Source organism: Euprymna scolopes, chromosome 42 (genome assembly GCF_053919585.1).
Source record: "Euprymna scolopes isolate OS-2025 chromosome 42, ASM5391958v1, whole genome shotgun sequence".
NCBI classification, from domain to species: Eukaryota; Metazoa; Mollusca; class Cephalopoda; order Sepiida; family Sepiolidae; genus Euprymna; species Euprymna scolopes.
The window spans coordinates 38,985,093-39,011,436 of NC_136523.1; the positions used below are offsets into that span (position 1 = coordinate 38,985,093).

Here is a 26,344-nt window from a genome sequence, read left to right on the forward strand (position 1 = left end):
CCATAATTGTTTAATTGGAAATGTTTCGATTTAATTAATGAAAACGGGAAAGTTTTTCATGAAACGTATTTTTTTTTTTTTTTTTTTTTTTATTAAAAACAGAAAATGAAAATGACATATTCACAATTGTTTAAACTGGGCGAGTGGGCGATCGCCATTTGAAAACCAAAACATTTATTGTATAAAAATCTATCAAAATATAATTGTAAAAACATTTGAAAAGTTTGCGTAAGAAAATATAATTTAAATAAAACAATTTTGTAATGAAAACGGCAACATTGGATATTAATAAAATAGTTTTTTTTTTGTTTTGTTTTTTTTCGAGCAAATAATTTTAAACATTAAATAAAGTAATAAATGTTAAGTTTAGGTCAATTTATTCTTTCCGGGAGCATTCGTTCGCCAGTTTCGACCATAGTTTAAAATAATGATTTCTCCCTGCCCCTTGCATTTAAACGGCAGGTGCGTGAAATAAAATGGTGTCTCCAGTTTCGGCGATAAAGTGTAGATGGACCAATCTAAAATACTCGTTTATATGTTATGTCCCCTGCGTTTAGATTCTTACTGTCTACTGTATAACATTTAAGAAAAGTGCAATCTTACCCATTTTTCCGTAAAAATTACTTTTAACTAAAAACAATTTTCTACTCAATGAATTTTCGTAAGTTTTGGATATATTACTATTTTCGGCATGACAATTAAGTCCATAATATATATATATATATATATATATATATATATATATATATATATATATATATATATATATATATATTATATATATATTGCTTAAAATGACATATTAAAAAAATCGATCTGTCATAAATAAATTAAATATAAAAATTCTTTATAAAATCAAATCTTTCTTTTCTTCAACCCTTATATCTACCAATGGGTTTCTAAATAACAATGTTATTATTTCAGCACGGTCCGTATTCAGTATAAATACCTTTCTTTCTTTTCTTCGGCCTTAATATCTACTTTCAATTTCGCTTACTGATAATTTCGGTGAATTTTCACTTTTCATTTGATTTTTAGCACAAATCAAGCGAAAAAATTATTTAAAAAATAAAAACACCAAATCTAAACTTCAAAAAATAATAATAAATAATTAAAAATGCAATAAACTTACGTTTTTTTTTTTTTAATTATATATTTGTCCGGGTTTTAAAAAGGGGAAAAAATCCGGGTTTTCACGGTGTAGTCGAAACTAATCCCTTTTAAATAATCTTCCCGGTGTAAATGAATAAAGTTCCTTGTATTTGTTTTATCTCGAAATCAGGCACAGATTAAATAGCTTAAGCGATTCGATTATCTACCTTGCATCAAAACATGAAAATATCGAAAAAAATGTTATATTGCACGTATTCGTTATGGAACGAAGTTCTCCGAAAAATAAATTCACTTAATTTCATCAAGTAGTTTTTGTTTTACAGCGAAAAAACAATTTGTTATGATACCGAGCAAAAGGTTCGATTTGGAATGAAGAAAAGCTAGTAATAAAGATGGGGAGGGAGTGTCGGCGTTTTACATGGAGTTATCTCCCGTGAAGTGTTCAAAAAATTCCATAATGGCTGACTTCAACGCGCTCTCATAAAAACGTATTTTTCCGCTGTAAAAAAAAAAAAAACAACAAAAAAAAAACTACTCGATCAAATTTAGTGAAATTTTTTTTCTGAGATCTTCAGTCCAAAACGGATACGTACAATATAACCTTTTTTTTTTTTTTCGATATTTTCATTTTTGATTGTCTTGATTAAACTGTACAAGTACCCACAGTAATGAACATATCCAAAAATTACGAAAAATGATTAGGTAGAAAATTAATTATTAATGAAAATAATTTTCGACAATAGTCAGCAAAAAAATTGAGTCTGAAAAAAAGAACGGAGAGTTCTAATCGTCACAAAAGGGAGGCAAATAATGCTTATTTTACAATCCACAGAAATACGACAAGTGGTCAAAAATTCAAAAATATAACAAATAAATGTTTCAAAGGCAACATAAGTTACTCTTCTACCTATCTGGGAAAGTTTTTAGTGGTTTTACTCACTTTAAAACGTTTAATTGTTGCCGTGAGTGAGTTTCTAACAGTATTGTGTATGATTTTTTTAGTTTTAACTCATTTTCAAAACTTCACATATTTAGGGATTGTGTGTCAGCGTAATTGTGCCGTATTATATATATAACAAATAAATGTTATCAAAGGCAACATAAGTTACTCTTCTACCTATCTGGGAAAGTTTTTAGCGGTTTTACTCACTTTAAACCGTTTAATTGTTGCCGTGAGTGAGTTTCTAACAGTATTGTGTATGATTTTTTAGTTTTAACTCATTTTCAGAACTTCACATATTTAGGGATTGTGTGTCAGCGTAATTGTGCCGTATTATATATAAAACAAATAAATGTTATCAAAGGCAACATAAGTTACTCTTCTACCTATCTGGGAAAGTTTTTAGTGGTTTTACTCACTTTAAACCGTTTAATTGTTGCCGTGAGTGAGTTTCTAACAGTATTGTGTATGATTTTTTAGTTTTAACTCATTTTCAAAACTTCACATATTTAGGGATTGTGTGTCAGCGTAATTGTGCCGGATTATATATATAACAAATAAATGTTATCAAAGGCAACATAAGTTACTCTTCTACCTATCTGGGAAAGTTTTTAGTGGTTTTACTCACTTTAAACCGTTTAATTGTTGCCGTGAGTGAGTTTCTAACAGTATTGTGTATGATTTTTTAGTTTTAACTCATTATCAAAACTTCACATATTTAGGGATTGTGTGTCAGCGTAAGTGTGCCGTATTATATATATAACAAATAAATGTTATCAAAGGCAACATAAGTTACTCTTCTACCTATCTGGGAAAGTTTTTAGTGGTTTTACTCACTTTAAACCGTTTAATTGTTGCCGTGAGTGAGTTTCTAACAGTATTGTGTATGATTTTTTAGTTTTAACTCATTATCAAAACTTCACATATTTAGGGATTGTGTGTCAGCGTAATTGTGCCGTATTATATATATAACAAATAAATGTTATCAAAGGCAACATAAGTTACTCTTCTACCTATCTGGGAAAGTTTTTAGTGGTTTTACTCACTTTAAACCGTTTAATTGTTGCCGTGAGTGAGTTTCTAACAGTATTGTGTATGATTTTTTAGTTTTAACTCATTATCAAAACTTCACATATTTAGGGATTGTGTGTCAGCGTAATTGTGCCGTATTATATATATAACAAATAAATGTTATCAAAGGCAACATAAGTTACTCTTCTACCTATCTGGGAAAGTTTTTAGTGGTTTTACTCACTTTAAACCGTTTAATTGTTGCCGTGAGTGAGTTTCTAACAGTATTGTGTATGATTTTTTAGTTTTAACTCATTATCAAAACTTCACATATTTAGGGATTGTGTGTCAGCGTAATTGTGCCGTATTATATATATAACAAATAAATGTTATCAAAGGCAACATAAGTTACTCTTCTACCTATCTGGGAAAGTTTTTAGTGGTTTTACTCACTTTAAACCGTTTAATTGTTGCCGTGAGTGAGTTTCTAACAGTATTGTGTATGATTTTTTAGTTTTAACTCATTATCAAAACTTCACATATTTAGGGATTGTGTGTCAGCGTAATTGTGCCGTATTATATATATAACAATTAAATGTTATCAAAGGCAACATAAGTTACTCTTCTACCTATCTGGGAAAGTTTTTAGTGGTTTTACTCACTTTAAACCGTTTAATTGTTGCCGTGAGTGAGTTTCTAACAGTATTGTGTATGATTTTTTAGTTTTAACTATGATTTTTTAGTTTCAAAACTTCACATATTTAGGGATTGTGTGTCAGCGTAATTGTGCCGTATTATATATATAACAAATAAATGTTATCAAAGGCAACATAAGTTACTCTTCTACCTATCTGGGAAAGTTTTTAGTGGTTTTACTCACTTTAAACCGTTTAATTGTTGCCGTGAGTGAGTTTCTAACAGTATTGTGTATGATTTTTTAGTTTTAACTCATTATCAAAACTTCACATATTTAGGGATTGTGTGTCAGCGTAATTGTGCCGTATTATATATATAACAAATAAATGTTATCAAAGGCAACATAAGTTACTCTTCTACCTATCTGGGAAAGTTTTTAGTGGTTTTACTCACTTTAAACCGTTTAATTGTTGCCGTGAGTGAGTTTCTAACAGTATTGTGTATGATTTTTTAGTTTTAACTCATTATCAAAACTTCACATATTTAGGGATTGTGTGTCAGCGTAATTGTGCCGTATTATATATATAACAAATAAATGTTATCAAAGGCAACATAAGTTACTCTTCTACCTATCTGGGAAAGTTTTTAGTGGTTTTACTCACTTTAAACCGTTTAATTGTTGCCGTGAGTGAGTTTCTAACAGTATTGTGTATGATTTTTTAGTTTTAACTCATTATCAAAACTTCACATATTTAGGGATTGTGTGTCAGCGTAAGTGTGCCGTATTATATATATAACAAATAAATGTTATCAAAGGCAACATAAGTTACTCTTCTACCTATCTGGGAAAGTTTTTAGTGGTTTTACTCACTTTAAACCGTTTAATTGTTGCCGTGAGTGAGTTTCTAACAGTATTGTGTATGATTTTTTAGTTTTAACTCATTATCAAAACTTCACATATTTAGGAATTGTGTGTCAGCGTAAGTGTGCCGTATTATATATATAACAAATAAATGTTATCAAAGGCAACATAAGTTACTCTTCTACCTATCTGGGAAAGTTTTTAGTGGTTTTACTCACTTTAAACCGTTTAATTGTTGCCGTGAGTGAGTTTCTAACAGTATTGTGTATGATTTTTTAGTTTTAACTCATTATCAAAACTTCACATATTTAGGGATTGTGTGTCAGCGTAATTGTGCCGTATTATATATATAACAAATAAATGTTATCAAAGGCAACATAAGTTACTCTTCTACCTATCTGGGAAAGTTTTTAGTGGTTTTACTCACTTTAAACCGTTTAATTGTTGCCGTGAGTGAGTTTCTAACAGTATTGTGTATGATTTTTTAGTTTTAACTCATTATCAAAACTTCACATATTTAGGGATTGTGTGTCAGCGTAATTGTGCCGTATTATATATATAACAAATAAATGTTATCAAAGGCAACATAAGTTACTCTTCTACCTATCTGGGAAAGTTTTTAGTGGTTTTACTCACTTTAAACCGTTTAATTGTTGCCGTGAGTGAGTTTCTAACAGTATTGTGTATGATTTTTTAGTTTTAACTCATTTTCAAAACTTCACATATTTAGGGATTGTGTGTCAGCGTAATTGTGCCGTATTATATATATAACAAATAAATGTTATCAAAGGCAACATAAGTTACTCTTCTACCTATCTGGGAAAGTTTTTAGTGGTTTTACTCACTTTAAACCGTTTAATTGTTGCCGTGAGTGAGTTTCTAACAGTATTGTGTATGATTTTTTAGTTTTAACTATGATTTTTTAGTTTCAAAACTTCACATATTTAGGGATTGTGTGTCAGCGTAATTGTGCCGTATTATATATATAACAAATAAATGTTATCAAAGGCAACATAAGTTACTCTTCTACCTATCTGGGAAAGTTTTTAGTGGTTTTACTCACTTTAAACCGTTTAATTGTTGCCGTGAGTGAGTTTCTAACAGTATTGTGTATGATTTTTTAGTTTTAACTCATTTTCAAAACTTCACATATTTAGGGATTGTGTGTCAGCGTAATTGTGCCGTATTATATATATAACAAATAAATGTTATCAAAGGCAACATAAGTTACTCTTCTACCTTTCTGGGAAAGTTTTTAGTGGTTTTACTCACTTTAAACCGTTTAATTGTTGCCGTGAGTGAGTTTCTAACAGTATTGTGTATGATTTTTTAGTTTTAACTCATTATCAAAACTTCACATATTTAGGGATTGTGTGTCAGCGTAATTGTGCCGTATTATATATATAACAAATAAATGTTATCAAAGGCAACATAAGTTACTCTTCTACCTATCTGGGAAAGTTTTTAGTGGTTTTACTCACTTTAAACCGTTTAATTGTTGCCGTGAGTGAGTTTCTAACAGTATTGTGTATGATTTTTTAGTTTTAACTCATTTTCAAAACTTCACATATTTAGGGATTAGTTCATGGCCATTTTTCTTGTTCGCACCTGTCGATAAAAACTGCGTGTTTTTCGACGGATCAAACGTTTTAAAATTAATAAAACCACTAAATACGTTTCTAGATAGGTAGAAGAGTAACTTATCTTGCCTTTGATAACATTTGTTTGTTTTGGTTTTTTTTGGGGGGGTTGTATCACTTCTTCGTACATCTGTGAATTGTAAAACAAACCCGGTAAATATTTTCTGAAAACTAAAAATCTTAGGCCAATTTAGCAAAACTTAATTGACTTTAAAAACTGTTTTCATTAATAATTCATTTTCTACCTTATCGTTTTTCATAATTTTTGGATATGTTCATTACTGCAACATGACAATTCGGTAGATACTATGGGTTTGACTTGAAATTCAATGTTTTGATTTTTGAATTTCGCTACAATAATGAAGAACTGGTGAAAAACTGTCTGAAAATCTTGACAACTATGATGCAAAAATATTATGCTTTGCTAGTGTTCGTACTAATTTTTATATTTACATGAAACTAGCCTGGGTGCCCGGCGTTACCCGGGTGTTTGGAGGTATCTGTTGAGCAAAAAAAAAAAAAAAATGATAGTAGGCAGGCAGGCTTGCACTCGTACCGTGAAAAAAAAAAAGGTGACGTCTTTGCTTTTGCATCCATCGCCAAACCAGACATGATGTAGGTTTAAAGTAAGGCTAGTTAATTGAAAAGAGGGAATGACTTTCGAAAATATCGGTGGAAAAAAAACGACCTCTCACTGTAGAAAAGTGCCCAGTTGAGTGTGAAGGAATTAATGGTTTTTGCCAATTTTTCGCTATTTGTCGCCCGAAGGGTCAAGCTTCAAAACAATACAGATCTCGTGAAAATCCGTTGCCTCTGTCCAAAGTTTTAGGCAGATATACATACATACATACATACATACATACATACATACATACATACATTTAAACAAACAGGTGAGATTTATATTATAGATAAAGTTACAATTGCATCAGTTAAAAAAAAACAAAGAAAATAGGAAACATCTCAAAATGGAAAGTTTTTAAAAAATGTATCAATCTGCAGCTATGTCCAAAAATTCAGTACGCAAATTTAAGATGCCGGAAATGGACCCCAGTTTACCTAAATATGGAACGGAAGTCACTAAGCATGAAACGAAATACGAAACCATATGAAACAAAACAAAAAATTGTAAACTTTTATTTTTTACAATATTTTTTTTAATATTTAAAATATATTCATACGGAAATATTTTATTTTAAAAAAAGTAATTTAAACTTTCGTGATTTACGTTTCTATAAAAATTTTCTAGATATTAATAATATATTCGTATGGAAATATTTTATTTCAAAAAAGTAATATAAACTTTCATAGTTTACATTTCTATAAAAAAAAAATTCTAGATATTAATAATATATTCGCATGGAAATCAAAATTTTCACATAATTTTGTCACAAATAATATATAAAAAAAAACAAAGAAACTTCCTTCAATTGAATTACGAAACCAAAACTTTTTTTTGATAGCACAAGAATTGTTAATTAAAATATTTCATACATTATTTATGACAAAATTCTGTGGAAAAACTTGTGAAAAACATAAATATATTATTTCAAAAAGAAATGTAAATAATAAAAATTCTCATTAGTTTTTTTTTTTCATGATAACACCAGTGTTAAAAAAAATATATTTATAGAAATTTAAAAAGTGAAAGGTTATTATTTTTTTTTATTGTTTCGTGATAAAACAAAAAGTGTTAAAACTAAAATAATTTTTTCAAACAAATTCTTTCCATATGGTTTCGTATTTCGTTTCATGTTTACTGACTTCCATTCCATATTTAGGTAAACCGACTTCTGGCGTCTTAATTTGCGTACTAAATTTTTGGACATAACCGTATATATATATATATATATATATATATATATATATATATATATATATATATATATATATATATATATATATATATATATATTTTTTAATTTTTTATTGAGCCCATAATAAATTTACATTACTGTTTCCATTGGAAAATTCATTGGAATTCAATTGGAATTCATTCCATTTGCACTTTTTTCCAAGGAACTCTGCCTTTTGGATTATTTTGGACCATTTGGAATTTACCCATTGGATTGAAATTTTAAATTCGACCGTTTTGGATTTACCATTTTTGGATTTTTACCCTTCACCGGACTATCCATTCATGTGAAATCTTATCATTTTTCTTTTGCCTCCTGTTCCCCTTACCTCACTCTTTTTTTAACCAAGTAAGATCTGTGACTTACTTGTAGTTTCATTAAATACTTTTATATGCAAAATCCGATCCTGCATTTTGCTAATTCCTGCCCTCTGATGAGAAGGAGAGTATTTCTTCGAAACTCCGTGGATTAAGGACTATCCACTTATCTTGTGCTTCCTTTTTTAAAATTAAATATGTTTTTAATTCTTTTTCAAGATGTCTTTTAACATGTTTTATTAATCATTTGCTCATATTATAAGCTCTATTTCCTTTTCGGTTTTATTGAGCTTTTACATCTGGCTGAGTTTATTTTACTTGTGAATATTAACTCTTTAATATTTATAATATATTTTAAGTTTACCATTTTGATTACCTTGGTAAACTTATTGTAATTTTTATTTTTATTTTAAATATATATATATATATATATATATATGTATATATATATATATATATATATATATATATATATATGTATGTATGTATATTTAGTAGAAATGGTAATTAATAAAAACCTGAAGAAAGTGCTCAATACTGTTGTAGAGCAAATATGCGTTTTACTTTTTATTATCGTATTTTTCTGTTAAGTTACATTATTGTTTCAGCTACACGACCGTTTTTTTTTGCCGTCATGTAGCTTCCTCGGACTTTTACAGGTTTTTTTCTGTAAAAGTCTGAGGAAGCTACATGACGGCAAAAGAACAGAAAAATACGGTAATAAAAAATAAAACGTATATATATATATATATATATATATATATATATATATATATATATATATATATATATATATAAAGAGAGAGAAAGAGAGTTACAAGTTTTGGAGTTGCAAGTTTTGAAGTTACAAGTTTTGGAGTTACAAGTTTTGGAGTTACAAGTTTTGGAGTTACAAGTTTTGGAGTTACAAGTTTTGGAGTTGCAAGTTTTGGAGTTACAAGTTTTGGAGTTACAAGTTTTGGAGTTACAAGTTTTGGAGTTGCAAGTTTTGGAGTTACAAGTTTTGGAGTTACAAGTTTTGGAGTTACAAGTTTTGGAGTTACAAGTTTTGGAGTTACAAGTTTTGGAGTTGCAAGTTTTGGAGTTACAAGTTTTGGAGTTACAAGTTTTGGAGTTACAAGTTTTGGAGTTACAAGTTTTGAAGTTACAAGTTTTGGAGTTACAAGTTTTGGAGTTACAAGTTTTGGAGTTACAAGTTTTGGAGTTGCAAGTTTTGGAGTTACAAGTTTTGGAGTTACAAGTTTTGGAGTTACAAGTTTTGGAGTTACAAGTTTTGAAGTTACAAGTTTTGGAGTTACAAGTTTTGGAGTTACAAGTTTTGGAGTTACAAGTTTTGGAGTTGCAAGTTTTGGAGTAGTGAATTTTGAAAACAGAAATTGAGTCTTGGAAAGTATAGAATAATTAGCAGGTAGAATTACATGCTACAATATTTTTTCAGTATAAACACTGCGAACGGAAACAATCATGTCAAATTGAGTGCAAAATGAGTCACACACACTTTGGTGATCATATCCTTTGTCTACAGCCGCGAACGTCGCCATGACGACAGCCATTAGAGAATCAAGCTGATTGTGGGCATGTTTGTTTGATTGCACCTCAGAAGAAATAGTTTTTTTGTTTTTTTATTTACTTTACGAAGGAGTCACCACTTATCGACGACTGGAAGCCACTCGAGGATGGGACATTATCGTAGTAATCGTTAGTAGTGGAAATTTGGTATTTTGGATTACTCAAGGTTCATCAAGAACTTGTTTACGACCACATTGTAGTCAGCTGGAAAGCAGGGACACGGAACAGAGTTCCACAGGTGTGCAATTCTAAGAAAGAAGCTTTGTTCATGGAATCCGCATTTAGGTTTAGGCGCAGATAAAGAGTGAGGGAAATTATTGATAGTGGTTTAAATTAGATGAGGGTTTTTCGTGAAAATTTGGCAAGGAGGAACCATAGATTGGAGCTCAGACGGGCATTTGTCATGAAAATAACAATAGAGCACAGACAGGCTTGCAACGTCCGTTGTGTTGGAAAGAGATTACATGGAAGAGAAAAGGGCATCCCCTACTAGGCTACAAAGTTCTATTTTGAATTCTGTCAAGGCAGGATAGGGGATTCAAGCTACCCCTGCCCAGATGTGGCAACAGTACTCCATCCTAGTCAAGATGTTATAGTCAGATGAGGAGAGCAGACACAAGTCTGGCGACCAGTGTTGAGAAATATTGTTGAGTAGGATGCTTGCGAGAATGGAATCATTTGGTGGTGATCCTAAACATTCAAAAATTCGCCATGTTCTTCTTGGTATTTCACTTACTTCTTGTCAAGTGTTGGATTTGCTGCAACAACCTATAAAAATAGTACTCGATCGTCACTCAACATATGCGCTACTCCTTTGAGGCAACTATGTCTACCAATTGACCTACTCGCACTTTCAGTTTCTGCCATCCATTTTGCTGGATGATTAAACATTGTTAAGCCAAGTACGTCCAAGGATAATGTACTGCTGCCACATCTCGGCGAGAGCTGCTAAAAACAGCCTGTCCTGCCTTGACAGAGTACAAAATAGGATTCGTGGCTTAGTGGGGGATGCCCTTTTCTCTTCCCTGCAACCTCTCTCCCACAGGAGAGACGTTGCGAGCCTGTCTTTGTTTTATCATTACTTCCATGGCAAGTGCTCGTCTGAGCTCCAATCTCTGGTCCACCCTTGCCAATTTTTCACGATAAACACCCATCTAGCTGAAACCACTGTCAATAACTTTTCCCACTCTTTATCTGTGCCTAAACCAAAACATAGATTCCATGAACAAAGCTTTGTTCTTAGAAGTGCACGCCTGTGGAACTCTCTTCCGTTTGCCTGTTTCCCACCTGACTACAACCTGGATGTGTTCAAATCCAACATAAACAAATTTCTGATGAACCGCCCCCTTAAGTAAGACACTTTATCAAATCTCCAATACTAATGATTACTACAATACTATCTCATTGATTACTGTACATGCAATGACCCTTATCCCTGAGTGGCTTCCGGGCCTTGATAAGTGGTGACTACCTTGTAAAAAAAAAAAAAAAAAAGTGGACCAGAAAGCCATTCTTAGGATGGGGAAAATGAGAGATGGGCTTTCACGTTATGTGAGAGAAAGATAACCATTAATCAGAAAGGACCACATGTGGAACGGAAACAAGAAGTCAAAAATCTTGATCTTAATTAAACTTTCTAATAAATAAAGCTTAAAACATTACCTATATCATGTCATATTTAATACATTAGAGAAGTTTAAAAGAAAATAAAATGTTTATTTCACGGTTAAAAAAATATCAGAACTATTTATGGGATTAACATTTCAACATCCCATTGTTGAATAATCAAGGTCGTGGGTAGCGAAAAAAATAAATGAATTTTTGAAATGCCATTTGGAAAAACAATGGAGAGTGCAGCTGACGACAAAAGAACGTCATAAAAAAATGATGGAGAATGAAACTGATGAAGCAAACGCCAAACAAAAATCATAATTAAAACCCCGGAAGGCTATTCGAAAGAAAAGGGAATCGATTGTCAAAAGAGAGAGGTCAGATGTTAAAGGTCACAGGCGATTACATAACAAGTGGCCTAAATTAAGTTTAAGTTAGTTTTTTTTTTTTTTTTTGACAGAGGCTGAGAGTCAGTCGCTGAATTCCTGTGTGCATCTTCCTCTTACCAACCTACCATCCTCTCCAATTATTAGACTCATTGTTGCCCACCATCAAAACTCACGCTAAAGCTGCCGTTATCTCTATATATAAAAGCAAAAATGTGTGTGTGTATGTATGTATGTATGTATGTATGTATGTATGTATGTATGTATGTATGTTCGCTTCTTGTGTATGTCCACGAAAGGCTTTTTTCGCCAAGCTTCTCGGTAGGCTCACTCCTTCTTAAAACTTTTTATATGCTGTCTAGATGATAATATGTACGCCTCAACAATGGGAGTCACGCTTGTATTTAATTTGCCCGACTTTTAAACGCTATCTTTTCCAGATTTTTAGATCGCTGCATGTTTTTCATGACAAGATGGCTTCAACGCATGCGTCAACACACGCAAAAGATGTTGCACTTTGAATTCGTTTAAATATTATAAAAACCGACCTACATTCGCCCACGCATCCATAGCACAATGGATTAAGTGACAGCGTTATCTTAAGATTGCAGGTTCAATCCAAGTTATCAGATATTTTTTTTTTTTTTTGATTTTTAAACTTTCGATATTGAAACAAGGTTATTTATACCATTTTTTTTTTTTTCGCTTTTTGCTGTTTTTTTTTGTTTGTTTTTGTTTTTCCAAACACGATCATTTTTTTTTTTTTTCCTTTTTTTGGTTTTTGTTTATCGGATTTTTTTAAATGTAGTTTTTACGTTAGTTTGCTGTTTTTTTTGTTTTGTTTTTGTTTTTCCGATTTTTTAACAGGGTTATTACTTTGCTTATTCTTTACTCCCCTCCCCCTTCACCACACAAACACCCGGGTAACGCCGAGTATCCCCGCTAGTCTATAATATAAATCTCACCTGTCTGTTTAAATGTATGTATGTATGTATGTATGTATGTATGTCTGCCTAAAACTTTCGACAGAGGTAATGGATTTTCACGAGATCAGTATCATTTTGGAGCTTGATCATTCGGACGACAAATATCGATAAATTGGCTTAAAACATTAATTCCTTCACCCTCAACTGGGCACTTTTCTACAAGGAGAGTTCGCTTTTTTTTCACCGATATTTTCGAAAGTCATCCCTTCTTTTCGATTGACTAGCCTTAATTTAAACCTTCGCTACTTCCAGTTTGGTGATGGATGCAACAGCAAAGACGTCACTTCTTTTTTCAACTTCTTTTCCTCCTTCACGGTACGGGTTTGAGCCTGCCTGCCTACTACCACTTTTTTTTTTTTGTTCAACACAAACCTACAAACACCCGGGCAACACCGGACATCCAGGCTAGTCTATTATATAAGGCTCAGTCGTCTGTGTGTTTTTGTTTTAATGTGTTTGTGTGTTTTTATGTTCAATAAAAACTTTTATCATCCGCATTGAAGCAGCATGAACCAGGTACCGTTAGAAAGAGCGATGGTCTAACATTCTTGTTTGTTTTGAAATTCCTACGTTAATATTTCCCGATACATATTTTGTAAGTATTTAATTTTCCTAACATCAACATTACTTGACATCCCCCTAAGAGTGCTCAATATAAAATTAGTATTTAATACAAGAATAAGCACAAAATTAACCATATTCAGCCATCAACTTTTTTTTTTTTAGACAATTTTCACCCCAAACAAAGCACAGTGCCACTTTTAAGTAGGGGCTACTATCGGGGACATAAGTTGCAAGGGCATTATGAAGGGAGATGAGTAGCAAGATGTTTGTTCACATTACACTTGAACTTCTGCATGTCAGTATAGTTGGGAAAGCAGAATCCTGGAAGAGAGTTCCAAAGTCTAGCAGTTCTGGAGAAGAAACTATTGGAGTAGAAGGCTTTCTTACACCTAGGGATCTCTGCTGTGAAGGGGTGGGACTTAGAATTTGGCATAAAGTACTCCTTTAAAGTCAATAGGCGGTAATTTTTGCCCGTTCTTAACTGACTAAAAAGTCTAGTATTTAACTTTTTTCTGCAGGAGGTTAAACCTAGGGTAAAGTGGAGTTTTGAAAAGCCAGCACACTCGATGAAGGTCCTGGATATGACCTTAAACTATATGCGGGCTTTGGGGAGTGTGGAGCCACCCTTTAATTGCCATTGCTCTCAGGTCCACTCTGACCCGGAGTGGTAGTACCTGTTAGAGTTCCAACTATGGGTTAAACAGAAACCGACTTGAAAAAAAAAAATATATTCTATTAAAAAACTTTTCTTCAAAATAACTGGATTTGGCATTAAATAATCTGAAAAGGGTTGATATGCCGTCAAACAAAAACAACCAACCAAACAACTAACACTCGATGAAGCGCATTTTGACCCACAAAAATGCCTGAGCAGCCCCATCCGCAAGCGATTAGCAACAAACTATTCCTGTAGCTTGGGAGGGTCGACCAGCTTCGAATAAACAAAACTGTACCTCAACAACCCTGTGGTGATTCACTGCCATTAGCAATAAACTAACCTCTTCTCAAAGAAAGGAGGTAAAGCCTGGGAGTGTGGACCACCTAGGACTGAACAGAACTATACCTCAGTTCGATAGCAACAAAGGCACTGTTGAATTGATTGTCCAGGATGTATGTCTAACTGGTATGAGTCTGTTTATCTTCCTCCCACAATAGAATGATGTGACACAAGGGTCGAGAAAGTGTAATTTGAAAAGCCAGCACCCTAGATGAAGAGTACTGTGGCCAGCAGAAAATGCCTGAGTAGCCCCATCGGCATTCATCTAAAGTGATTAGCAATAAAGTAACCCCCTTTTTAGTGAATAAGGTAAAGCCTGGGAGGATAGACGTCTTAGAACTACACAGGACCAGAACTGTACCTCAACTAACAGGAACAAGCAACAATGGCCTATGCAAAGGTCAGCAATTCATTTGACTCCATGTGCTGGATCGTGTTATAATGACGGACTGCAGGCATGATGAAGGGTATTAATGAAAAATTACGGGAGGTTACATACACTGATCCGCTTAAATCAAAATATTCAAAAATCATAATAAAATAAACAATAAGAAATCAGAAAAACAAAAGGAAATCTGTGGTTCGCGGGCCGGACGAAGAAGGGCATTAATGAAAAATTGAAGGAAATTTTCTTTTTTTACAAGGTGGTCACCACTTATCAAGGCCCGGAAGCCACTCAGGGATAAGGGTTATTGTAAATACAATACGTTAGTGTGGAGATTTAATAAAGTGTCTACTTAAGGGGGCGGTTCATCAGGAATTTGTTTACGTTGGACTTGAAGAAATCCAGGTTGCAGTCAGGTGGGAAGCAGGCAGACGGAACAGAGTTCCACAGGCGTGCAGTTCTAAGAAAGAGGCTTTGTTCATGGAATCTACGTTTTGATTTAGGCATAGATAAAGAGTGGGAAAAGTTTTTGACAGTGGATTCAGCTAGACGAGTGTTTATCATGAAAGATTGGCAAAGGGGGACCAGAGATTGGAGCTCAGACGAACACCTGCCATGGAAATAACGATAAAACAAGGATAGGCTTGCAACGTCTCTTCTGTGGGAGAGAGGTTGCAGGGAAGAGAAAAGGGAATCCCCACTAAGCCATGAAGTGTATTTTGTACTCTGTCAAGGCAGGATAGGCTGTTTTTAGCAGCTCCTGCCCAGATATGATAGCAGTATTCCATCCTTGGACGTACTTGGCTTTTATATAGATAGAGAATTGCATCAGTAGTGAGATATCTTCTGGAGCGTAGAAGGATCCCACCATCTTTCCAGCGACCTTGGCAACAGACTTGATATACGTGTTTCATTTCAGATCAGGAGTGAAGGTCAAGCCCAGAAGCTTGTCTAAACATGGAGCCTCTCCCAGACGAGAGCCATCCATTTCAATTGATGCTAGATGGGGATCAGAGCGTTGATGATGTAAGGATAGGAGTTTGGTTTTAGATGCATTAAAGGTAACCAGCCACCTCTTCCCCCACTAAACCACGCGCTCGAGATCAGAGGAGAAAGAATCAAAGAGAGTTTTGTCATTTACAGCCAATGATGTGTTGCCATAGATGGTCGTGTCATCAGCATAGATATCAACGAATGATTTAAGTATGTGTTTAGGGAGATCATTGATGTAGATCAGGAAGAGAGTGGGGCCCAGGATGGACCCTTGAGGGACTCCAGCATTAATACTGCAGGCCTCTGATTTTTGTCCATCAACCACTACTCTTATGAGCCTATCAGAGAGAAATGATTTAATGATAGAGAGAACATTTCCAGTTATACCGTAGCTGGAAACCTTGTGAAGTAGGCCTTTATGCCATACCTTGTCGAAACCTTTGATATGTCAAGAGCAATTGTCCTAGAAAGGAAGCCTTTGTCAAGAGATTCACTAATCCGATGAGATATAATCGTTAGCACATCTACTGTAGATCTTGCAGAATGGAAACCATATTGCGTGTCACTAAGAAGGTTATTTCTGCTGAGGTGGTTGACTATTTCTCTATTTAATATGGATTCCAGTAACTTACTCATGACACACAGGAGACTTATTGGTCTCTACTGAGAGGGAGATGACTTATCACCTGAATTCTTAAATACAGGGCACACTGATGACGTTTTCCAGCACTTCTCCTTAAGGCAACGCTTAAACAGTTTTGTAAGTATGGAAGCAAGTTCTGGTTGAAGCTTTTTTAACGCTATTATTGGGATGCCGTCAGGGCCAGTTGCTTTACTGGAATCAAGGTTCTTGATTAGCTTGGCAACCTCATGCACAGATATTTGTATATTACCTAGCGTGTTCTGTGTTATAGGAGGAAATATGGGGAGTTGATGGCCTTCGTCGCATAGGCTAGAATTAGCTGCAAAGTTCTTTGCAAATAGTTTGGCCTTGTCTGAAGCTGACGAGATGACTCTGATCCATTGATAATGGTTGGGATAGAACGCACACTTCTGTTCAGGATCCTATTTGTTATTTGCCAAAACTGGTGGGAACCAAGCCGCTGATCAGCTACTTTTGATTTAACAGACCGGGCATATAGCTCTCTTGCATTTTTTATTACTCTTTTACAGTGGTTGCTGGCGTTCCTGAAAGCAGCTTTAGTCTCAGTGCATCTATTACGTTGGTAGCTATGGAAAAATGATTTCTGTGCGCGATGGCAGCAGCACATTCTGGGGAGAACCATGGCTGGCTGTTAAGTTTTTGTTGGAATTATTTTGATGGTATGAATCGGTCTATGCCTACATTCGGTCAGGTCTGATACTATAGAGGACACATCCTTTTTAAACATGGGATGCAGAGGTAGATCAGATATAAATGTACGGAAGCTATCCCAGTCAGCCATCGAGTATCAGTATACAGTACGGTGGAGGGGTACGTCTGGAGACTTATTACATTTCATTTTTATCTTAACTGATACGACGGAGTGGTCAGAAGATCCTAGAGGAGAAAGAACGGAACATGAACATAGGTCAGGGGAAGTTGAGAGAAAAAGGTCTAGGAGGCTTGCATATTGACCGGTAGTATCGGGCACAAGGGTGGGCTCGCAAACAATCTGAGTGAGGTCATAAGCAATGGCAAAATCATGACAGAACCTCCCCTCATCGTCCATCTTATTTGAGTGGGTCAGTCATTCCACGTTATGGATGTTGAAGTCACCACAGATGTGGATGTTAGCCGAGGGATGAGCAGACAGGATGTGGTCTATTTTCTCAGATATGCTCTTAAAGATAGTAACTCCGCTGTTATGGGGCCAATAGAGGGCAAATATAAATGCAGTGGTGTAAGCAAGTGCAACCCAGAAGCACATATAAGGTAAATTAGGATCTTCTTTAGAGATATCCCTGCCACATGGGAAGTCATCTTTAATGTAGGCACATATTCCATGCCCATGGCGATCTTGGGGGTCAGATTAAATGTTAAGTTAGAGTATCCGTTAATTATGAACTCATCTAGGGAAGTGGTCGGCCCTATTCCAGTTTCGCTTAGAAAGAATATGTCCGGTTTCATCTCCTGTAATTGTGTTTCAACCTCTGGAAGGTTGGAATGTAGACCCCTTATGTTGGAGAAGGAGACATGGTAGTAGGGGTCTGCATTGGAAGATGGAGTTCTAGGTTTATTCGAGTTTTTTTTCTGGAGATGTTTAATGTTGAAGTTTTGGAATTTGTGGAACAGGTCGGCATACTTGGTTAGAGCAGGATAGAGATGGAAAGTAAGAGAGAAAAAGACAGAAAATTTTTATTTATTTTTTGTAGCACATGAAAAGGTAAAGCCATGACAATTACCCACTAGTATGGCATCGAAAGGCTCCACCAGAGACTACTGCATGGTCCAGAATCCATTCACCAAATGGCAATACAGCAGTCCCAGTACTTTGCGCCTGCTGATAGGACAACTTCCTTAGTGGTTAATCCAAGGTTCGGGTCCCTGACTATCAGGCGGATAACGTCAGCGCAGACAAAACGTTTACCTCCAGCACCCTTACTAGTGACATGGCCACAAGGATAGACATAGAGACAGAAAATTTTCCGACATCTTAGACTACTGTTCACCGATCTTTAAAGCAGCTTTTTCTTCACCCTTTGTCAGAAAAATCACTCATTTGAATGAGGGCTGAGGGATAAAAAAGGAGAAGCAAGAGTTGCTGGAGCTGCTGATAACACATCCACTAAACATTTATTAGTTTTCCTCAAGAAACGTCAAGATACTTCAAAAGAAGAAAAAAAAATCAGCTGAAACAAAATGGATGAAATTATGATGTGTATGTTTGAAATTGTTATTGGAAAGATAAAACCATGGCCCCATTAAAAGATTCCAGGTAGGTAGCAGGGGTAAGTGATAAAGACTCGCTGTTGAATGAATGAAATAGAAAACCGACTGAGACAACATTGTCGATTTGAACCTCTTCACATTTAATGTTAGTTACTGCTCAGTCAAACTGGCTCTCGGGTTTTGTTTTATGTGTATTTTCGAAATTTTTTGATACGGTGATTGAGTTTTGCTTGTGTTTTTGTGGTCATTTGGTTAGGGTTAGGGTTAGTATTCAAATTTGGTTAGGTCAGATGAAGATAACAGCGGGTATTTTGTTCAATTCGAGAGCTTCTTCTTTCATGTTAAATGAGGCTCACGGGTCGATCAAAATAACTTTGTAAGCCAGGTCCAGCCTACGGGCTGTAGGTTGCTGATCCTTGGCCTAGAGGACGGACCTCCTAGAGTTGAACAGAATCGGATCACAGCAATATAGCCACCGTTGCACTGACTGTCGATGACGTATTCTTGTCTTGTATGAATGATGCCTAATCAAGTTGTGGCAGTAAAACAAAAATGCAAATAACAAGACGCCCAGGCAACACCGAAAGGAGGGTGGAAATATAGCTCGTTGGGAACCGGCTTATGTGTTCATCTTTCAAATTGGCATTTTCATTTATGGCTAGTGTTGCTCTCCCCCCCCCCACACACTTTTCCTGTTGATGCCAGGATGTGACCTTCCTTTTTCTTTTTTTTTTTTTGACAAGGTTAGCAAGAGGTCAATTGGCTTATTAAACACACACACACACACACACACACACACACACACACACACACACACACACACACACACACAGAGTCTTTCTGTCTGGTCATCTCTTTTCTTTCCTTCCCCTCTCTCTATCCTCGTCTTTATCTCTTCTCTCTCTCTCTCTCTCTCTCTCTCTCTCTCTCTCTCTCTCTCTCTCTCTCTCTAACTATCTACTTACTTAACCCAGATATGTACACGTATTCAGTCTGCTAGAGGTCAATTTACCATGTGCCTTCAATAAGTTTCCAGACTTTTTTTGGACAGCATTGTTGTTGCATTTATTAACTCACTTGGAAGTCTATTCTAAGATCCAGAGATTCTGATCGAGAAAGCCCCCCCCCCCCCGCCCTTCGCTTTAATCGGAAATCGACGGTGAAATATTTTCTCATAGTGTCTGTATAGACCGCTTTCTGGTGCAGGATTAAATGATAAGTCTCGAGGTAGGAGATACCTTAAATAAGTTTCCGGACTTTTTTTGTACAGGCATTTATGTAAAACTGGCTGGACGCCCGGCGTTGCTCGGTCGTACAATACGCTTAAACATGATATTTTAATTTATGCAAATTGCGCTTGTATTATTATTATAGAATTAATCATCTAGTGATTATTATATATTACAACGAATAATTTGCCTGGTGGACTAATTCGCAAAAAAAATTTTTTTTAAATTAAAAAATAATAATGATAATGTCGTTCATCAAATTCCGTCTGTGTTTGTTTACAATATCATGTCAGCTGATATTTGGGCTTGACGATGATTGCCCTGGAAACTCACTTCTTATTAATGTTTAGTTTTAAAATTTGCAAACAAAGAAATGATTTGCAGCGATTTTAAATGGTACCTCTTCTTTTATCATAAATTGAATTCATTAATAAGAAAATATTAAAATAGAATGTTGAGGTCCACCCGAGCTTGAAAAGGGGGATCATTCGATCTGTAGTCAAATGCTCTACTATTGAGCTATGTTTCCAGATGTCAACAAATCTGTTTTTTTTTTCTAAGAAGAAATTATTTGTTGAGATTTTATTATCTCCCTTGCCGGTGCAATCTAAAATATTTCCTTGTAAAAATTCTTTTTATCTATAAGAAAGAAAGACTATTTTTAGGATTTCAGGATTTAAAAAATTTTAAAAACAGTATATATATACCGCTCTCCATGTGGGGGTACGAAATTGATTAAAGGGAAAATTATTCCCAGTTCGCATTTAGGTAAAAATGCACTTTCGTAAGTAATTGAATTCATTCAAAACGTATCGCAAAAAAACAAAAACAAATAACATACACATATATATATACATACGTATATGGTGATCGTCACTTGCTTTATTTATCGATCTCCATGTATTTTTTATAATATTTTATTTTATTTTATTTCATTTGTTTTATAATCTGTTTTTATTTAATTATTTATTTTATTTTATTAAAAATAAATACACATATACTGTTGTGGGGGAAGATAATTTATACAGATTTGAAACCAAAGGTATATTTTTGTATATAGTATATGTTTTTTAAAGTATATACCTCTTGTGAGAAACCACCATCTAAATGGACTACTCCATCGTCCATATAAACTCCACACATGACGGTCCCAGGAAGAGGATTTAATTCCAGAGCGACTCTCCTATGCTCGGTGAATTACCTACATTGTAACCTTTCCTTTGTAACGTTTCCGTTTTTCATGTAACATGTGTTTAATCTGTTCTCCGTTGTTTTGTTCTTCTTTGTGGCTACTTGCGAACCATAACAATAACTAATCGGCCCATTTTGCATAATTATTGTAAAATTTACTAAAATCTTCGTCTCTAGTTCATCTCTAGTTCTGTCTTTGATTTGCAAACAGTTTCAGCTTATCCATGTACATTAGGTGGTACATTCTTTCACTTGTATTAGTGAACTTTTATTTTCTTAGTATATTGTTAATGAACATCATGGCTATGATGAACAATAGTGGTGGAAGGGAATCACCTTGGAAGATCCCTCTTTGTATTTTAATCTCAGTTATGTGTTGTCCATCAGCTGTCAGTTCAAGTCTCCATATTCTCATTGCATTTTCTATTATTATTAGGTTATAACTGTGCCAAGTTTCGTTGCTCTACTGCTATGGGAAAGTGAGTCAGGGGCATTACTTATTGCACGCTCCTTGTAGATGATTACACAAAAAAACAAACACTCCTTCTCTAAATGATCATAGATGCATTCAGAAAATGGGTGAAATGGGGGGGATAATTTGTACAGTTAATCACAAATTACAGCTAATTAAGATAATTCATACAGATTTAAAACCAAAGGTATATTTTAGTATATAGTATGTGTTTTTTAAAGTATATACCTCTTGTGAGGAACCACTACTCCATGGTCCATATAAACTCCATGCATGACGGTCCCAGGCGGAGGATCTAATTCCAGAGCGATTCTCGCATGCTCGGTTAATTACCTACACTGTTCGTTTGTAACGTTTCCTTTGTAACGTTTCCGTTTTTTATGTAACACGTGTTTAATCTGTTCTCCGTTGTTTTGTTCTTCTTTGTGGCTACTTGCGAGCCATAACATATACATATATACATGTGGGGATGTGATCAAGATGCAGTTTCTATCTTCTGTGGGAACGAAGGTGACTCTTCAGACCAACTCTGCTCTTACAGTTTGTTGCAGAGGTAACACTTATGCTGAGATCGAGGGACACAAACAGGTACTACTGCCTTACTGTGGATTTTCATACAACGCTTCAGACCTCAAATTGATTTGCAGACCACAGAGCAAATAGAACATTTGTTCCCCGTCAAAGAAAGACGGATTTCCATGTGATCGCTTGTGGCTAGCTAGACTGGCTCCAGATAAAATTATATATATATATATATATATATATATATATATATATATATATGTATGTATGTATACACACACACACACACACACACACACACACACACATATATATATATAATATTCTGAATTTTATTATGTTTATATAATTGGGAATTCGGTAATCGTTCAAATACCAATAAATTTTAAGTCAGTATAAGGTGACTTAATTTATAAGCTTCAAAATTACCAGTTTTTGCAATCGAGCATTCATATATTATTTTCACAAAAATAACACAACAAAAGTTGGATTGATAGCAACAAGTAGTGTATTTTCATTATTCGTTACAAATGTTTCGCGTCCATTCGGACAATTTCAAACCTTATATCGTTTGAAAATGTTCACAAGAACAGCCTCTCTTCAGATGTTCAGAAAAAACACTTTTTTAATGAATGATATGGAATTCATTTCCCTTTTAAGGAAAGCTATGCGATAAAAGATTGACCAATATTTCTTCGTTCAGAGATTTTTCCGTTTTCAGAAAACGGAAAAACCTCTGTTCATTAAAAAGTGTTTTTCTGAACGTCTGAAGAGAGGCCGTTCTTGTGAACATTTTCAAACGATATAAGGTTTAAAATTGTCTGAATGGTCGCGAAACATTTGTAACGAATAATGAAAATACACTACTTGTTGCTGTCAATCTAACTTTTGTTGTCTTTATTTTGTGAAAGTAATATATATATATATATATATATATATATATATATATATATACACACAGAGAGAGAGAGAGAGAGAGAGAGAGAGAGAGAGATCCAAATGAGGCTGATTTTCGCACTGGGACATACAGCGAGAGAGAGAGAGAGAGAGAGAGAGAGAGAGAGAGAGAGAGAGAGAGAGAGAGAGAGAGTGTGTGTGTGTGTGTGTGTGTGTGTGTGTGTGTGTGTGTGTGTGTGTGTCTTTGAATCTGTTTACCCTTGAAAACTATATAGAAAATTTATTTGGGGAAAAAATTATTTTATCAGTAAGTCATTTAAGCCCTTTCAATCGCCGAATCAACTTGCTTTCTCAAATTCACAATAGCCTAAGTTTTCAGAGATCATCAGTTGTTTACTATGGAACACTGTTTCGGGGATTTAAAAACAAAACAGTATATTAAATCAGTGCTCCCCAGCAGTATTGATCAAATACCACCTCTCTTAAAGAAAAAAAATATGTTCCGGATATTGGATCTAGTTTATTTTTGGTCCAGATTAATTAGGCTAACCTATTCGTGTTATAAAAAAAAGCGATTCTTCCTTGCTTCACTATATATTAGTGATGGGACGATTCCAATATTTTTCCCGATTCCGATAAAATTACTGATTCCGTACTAAATTCCCAATTCCGATACAATTACCGATTCCGATTCTTTATAAATCTCTAAATATTTAACTATAAAAGTTTTCTTAGAACTGCACGCCTGTGGAACTCTGTTCCGTCTGCCTGCTTTTCACCTGACTACAACTTGGATGTCTTCAAGTCCAACGTTAACAAATTCCTAATGAGCAGCCCCCTTAAATAAACACTTCATCAAATCTCCACACTAACGTAATGTACTTGCAATAACCCTTATCCCTGAGTGGCTTCCGGGCCTTGATAAGTGGTGACCACTGTGTAAAAAAAAAAAAAAAAAAGTGTTATTTTGTCCTGATTACAGTAAAAACATCATAAATCTACTTATATTTTCTCAAACATAAAAACACACTTGTGAGGGGGTGATCTAGAGATTTTAGACTTACTGGAAGTTTAAATCAATAAATATTTAATATTTAATATTTTATTATTACTACAAGCAGTGGAAGATGTTTCTTAAACCAAAATCAAATAAAAAAAAAATAATTTAAGTAGGAATTTAAGTCTAGCTAAAACCAGTCAATAATTTTCCCCACTCTTTATCTGTGCCTAAATCAAAACGTAGATTCTACGAACAAAGCTTCTTTCTTAGAATTGCACGCCTGTGAAACTCTCTGCCGCTTGCCTGTTCCCCTCCTGACTTCAACTTGGATGTCTTCAAGTCCAACGTAAACAAATTCCTGATGAACCGCCCCCCCTTTAAGTAATGACACTTTATCAAATCTCCAATACTAACGAATACTACGATACTATCCCATTGATTACTGTACACACAATAACCCTTACCTCCGAGTGGCTTCCGGGCCTTGATAAGTGGTGACTTCCATGTAAAAAAAAAAAAAAATCGGTTTTGGCATCGGAAAATAGGCTCATATTTTTCCGATTCCGATACGGATTCTGATACCTCAAAAAGGTCCGATTCTTTCGATTCCTGATTCCGATTAATCGTCCCAACACTACTATATATACTCATCCACAGACATACTGTTTCGCTGTATCACAGCTCTTTAGTGCAAATTGTAGAAAGAAAGAAATAAGAGTTTTAATTTAATCTATTCAAACGGTTGCATAAATGACTTAATTACATTATCTATAGGCGAAAAACATGTACTTGAATTAAGACCAGCATCAGCAGCATCCAGTTTAAGTGCATTTTTTTTTTCTCTATCATCATTTTTATAATAAGAAAGATCTTAAAAATAGACACGTCTCTGCCTATCCTCAAAATAATCCTGCTGGCAAACGAATTTAAGAAAAAAATGTTATCACAAACACACACACACACGCGCGCGCGCCCAGACGTGTGAATTGGTTTCTTTGTACTTCACAATCTAGCAAGTTTAAGTATGACACAGACCTTGAGTTGTATAGAAAACGCGACGCGGCATAACAGCAGAGTTGCGTTTCGCCTCAATTTGATTTTTAACCTTTAACTAGACTACCCGTGACCCGTTGGGTCAGTATGTTATATTAGCTATGGAATTAATATATGAGTGTGACACTCGTGACGTAAAGAAAATAGGGTTTTTTTTTTGTGACATAACAGAGACATTTCTATGAAAGTATATTAAAATGAAAAAAGAATATAGATAGATTTCTATGCGTCATTCTGTTTATAATTGTTTATTTTTGAAAAAAAAAAAAAAAAAAACTTACAGCCATTGAATTATAAGTGGTTTGCCATACTGATGGGTAAATGTGCACTGAACAGATACCATAATACTTAAATTTAAATTTTGATATATCTTTTAATTTAAACGTGAAAAAAAAAAAAATTGGGACGCTGAAGATGTACACAGTAAAACAATACGTTTTATTGTCGCGTTGATTATTTATTTGTAACGCAAATTAAAAAAACATATTTTCGGGGTTATTTATTTGATAGTGTAGAAGAAAATGTATGAACGTTTTTAAGAAAGGTGTATTAAAAAATGGAAAATAAAATTTCAAAAAGATATAAAGGCGGTGGGTAAATCGTCGTTGTAAAATGCTCTTATGGTTGTCAACGGGTTAAAGTAAATTTATTTGTAAGAAAATTGCGTTAAAATAACTTAAACATAATACGGAAATGGACGATGTAAAAAAAATGCAAAAAGTATTAACAATTGTTTATTTAGATAATTTAAACGCGTTAAAAAAAAACAATTGGGACACTGAAAACGTACACAGTAAAACAATATGTTTTATTGTCGCGTTGATTATTTGTTTATGTACACATGCGCAACCGGAAGTCGTAAACCAGATGTTGGCTTAAAACACCCGTTACCAGGTCATTTGAGTTTTATAATTATATAGATCCTTTTTTTTTTTTTTTTGCCGTCTTAAAAAACAGCTACCCCGGCGTTTCCTGTGGATGAATAAAAATACATTTACTTTTGCTGTTAGGCCTGAAATCTATTACCATTTTTTTTTTTCGTCATTATTTAATTTTTTTAAATTTTTGTAACTTTCAAAAATAGGGCTAATTCTTATTTCAGTCACGTAAATTATTTATAGTGGGATTAGTCTCAGCATTTCAAACAACATATATATTACTTAGAATCGATGTTTTAATAATAATAATAATAATAATAATAATAATAATAATAATAATAATATTGATAATAATAATAATATT

At 34.2% G+C, this 26,344-nt stretch overlaps 1 protein-coding gene across 3 annotated transcripts in view; it reads right to left on the reverse strand.

Moving 5' to 3' along the window:
* LOC145267030 (allantoicase-like) overlaps positions 1-26,344 on the reverse strand; it is a 147,224-nt gene that overhangs the window by 101,559 nt on the left and 19,321 nt on the right. For 2 of the 3 annotated variants that reach the window (XM_080122966.1, XM_080122964.1), the window contains exon 1: positions 1,133-1,256. The exons of the other annotated variant lie outside the window; for it this stretch is intronic. The gene's annotated coding sequence lies outside the window, so the exon portion shown is untranslated. Of the gene's footprint in view, positions 1-1,132; positions 1,257-26,344 lie in introns of those variants that run through there. 3 annotated transcript variants of the gene reach the window in all.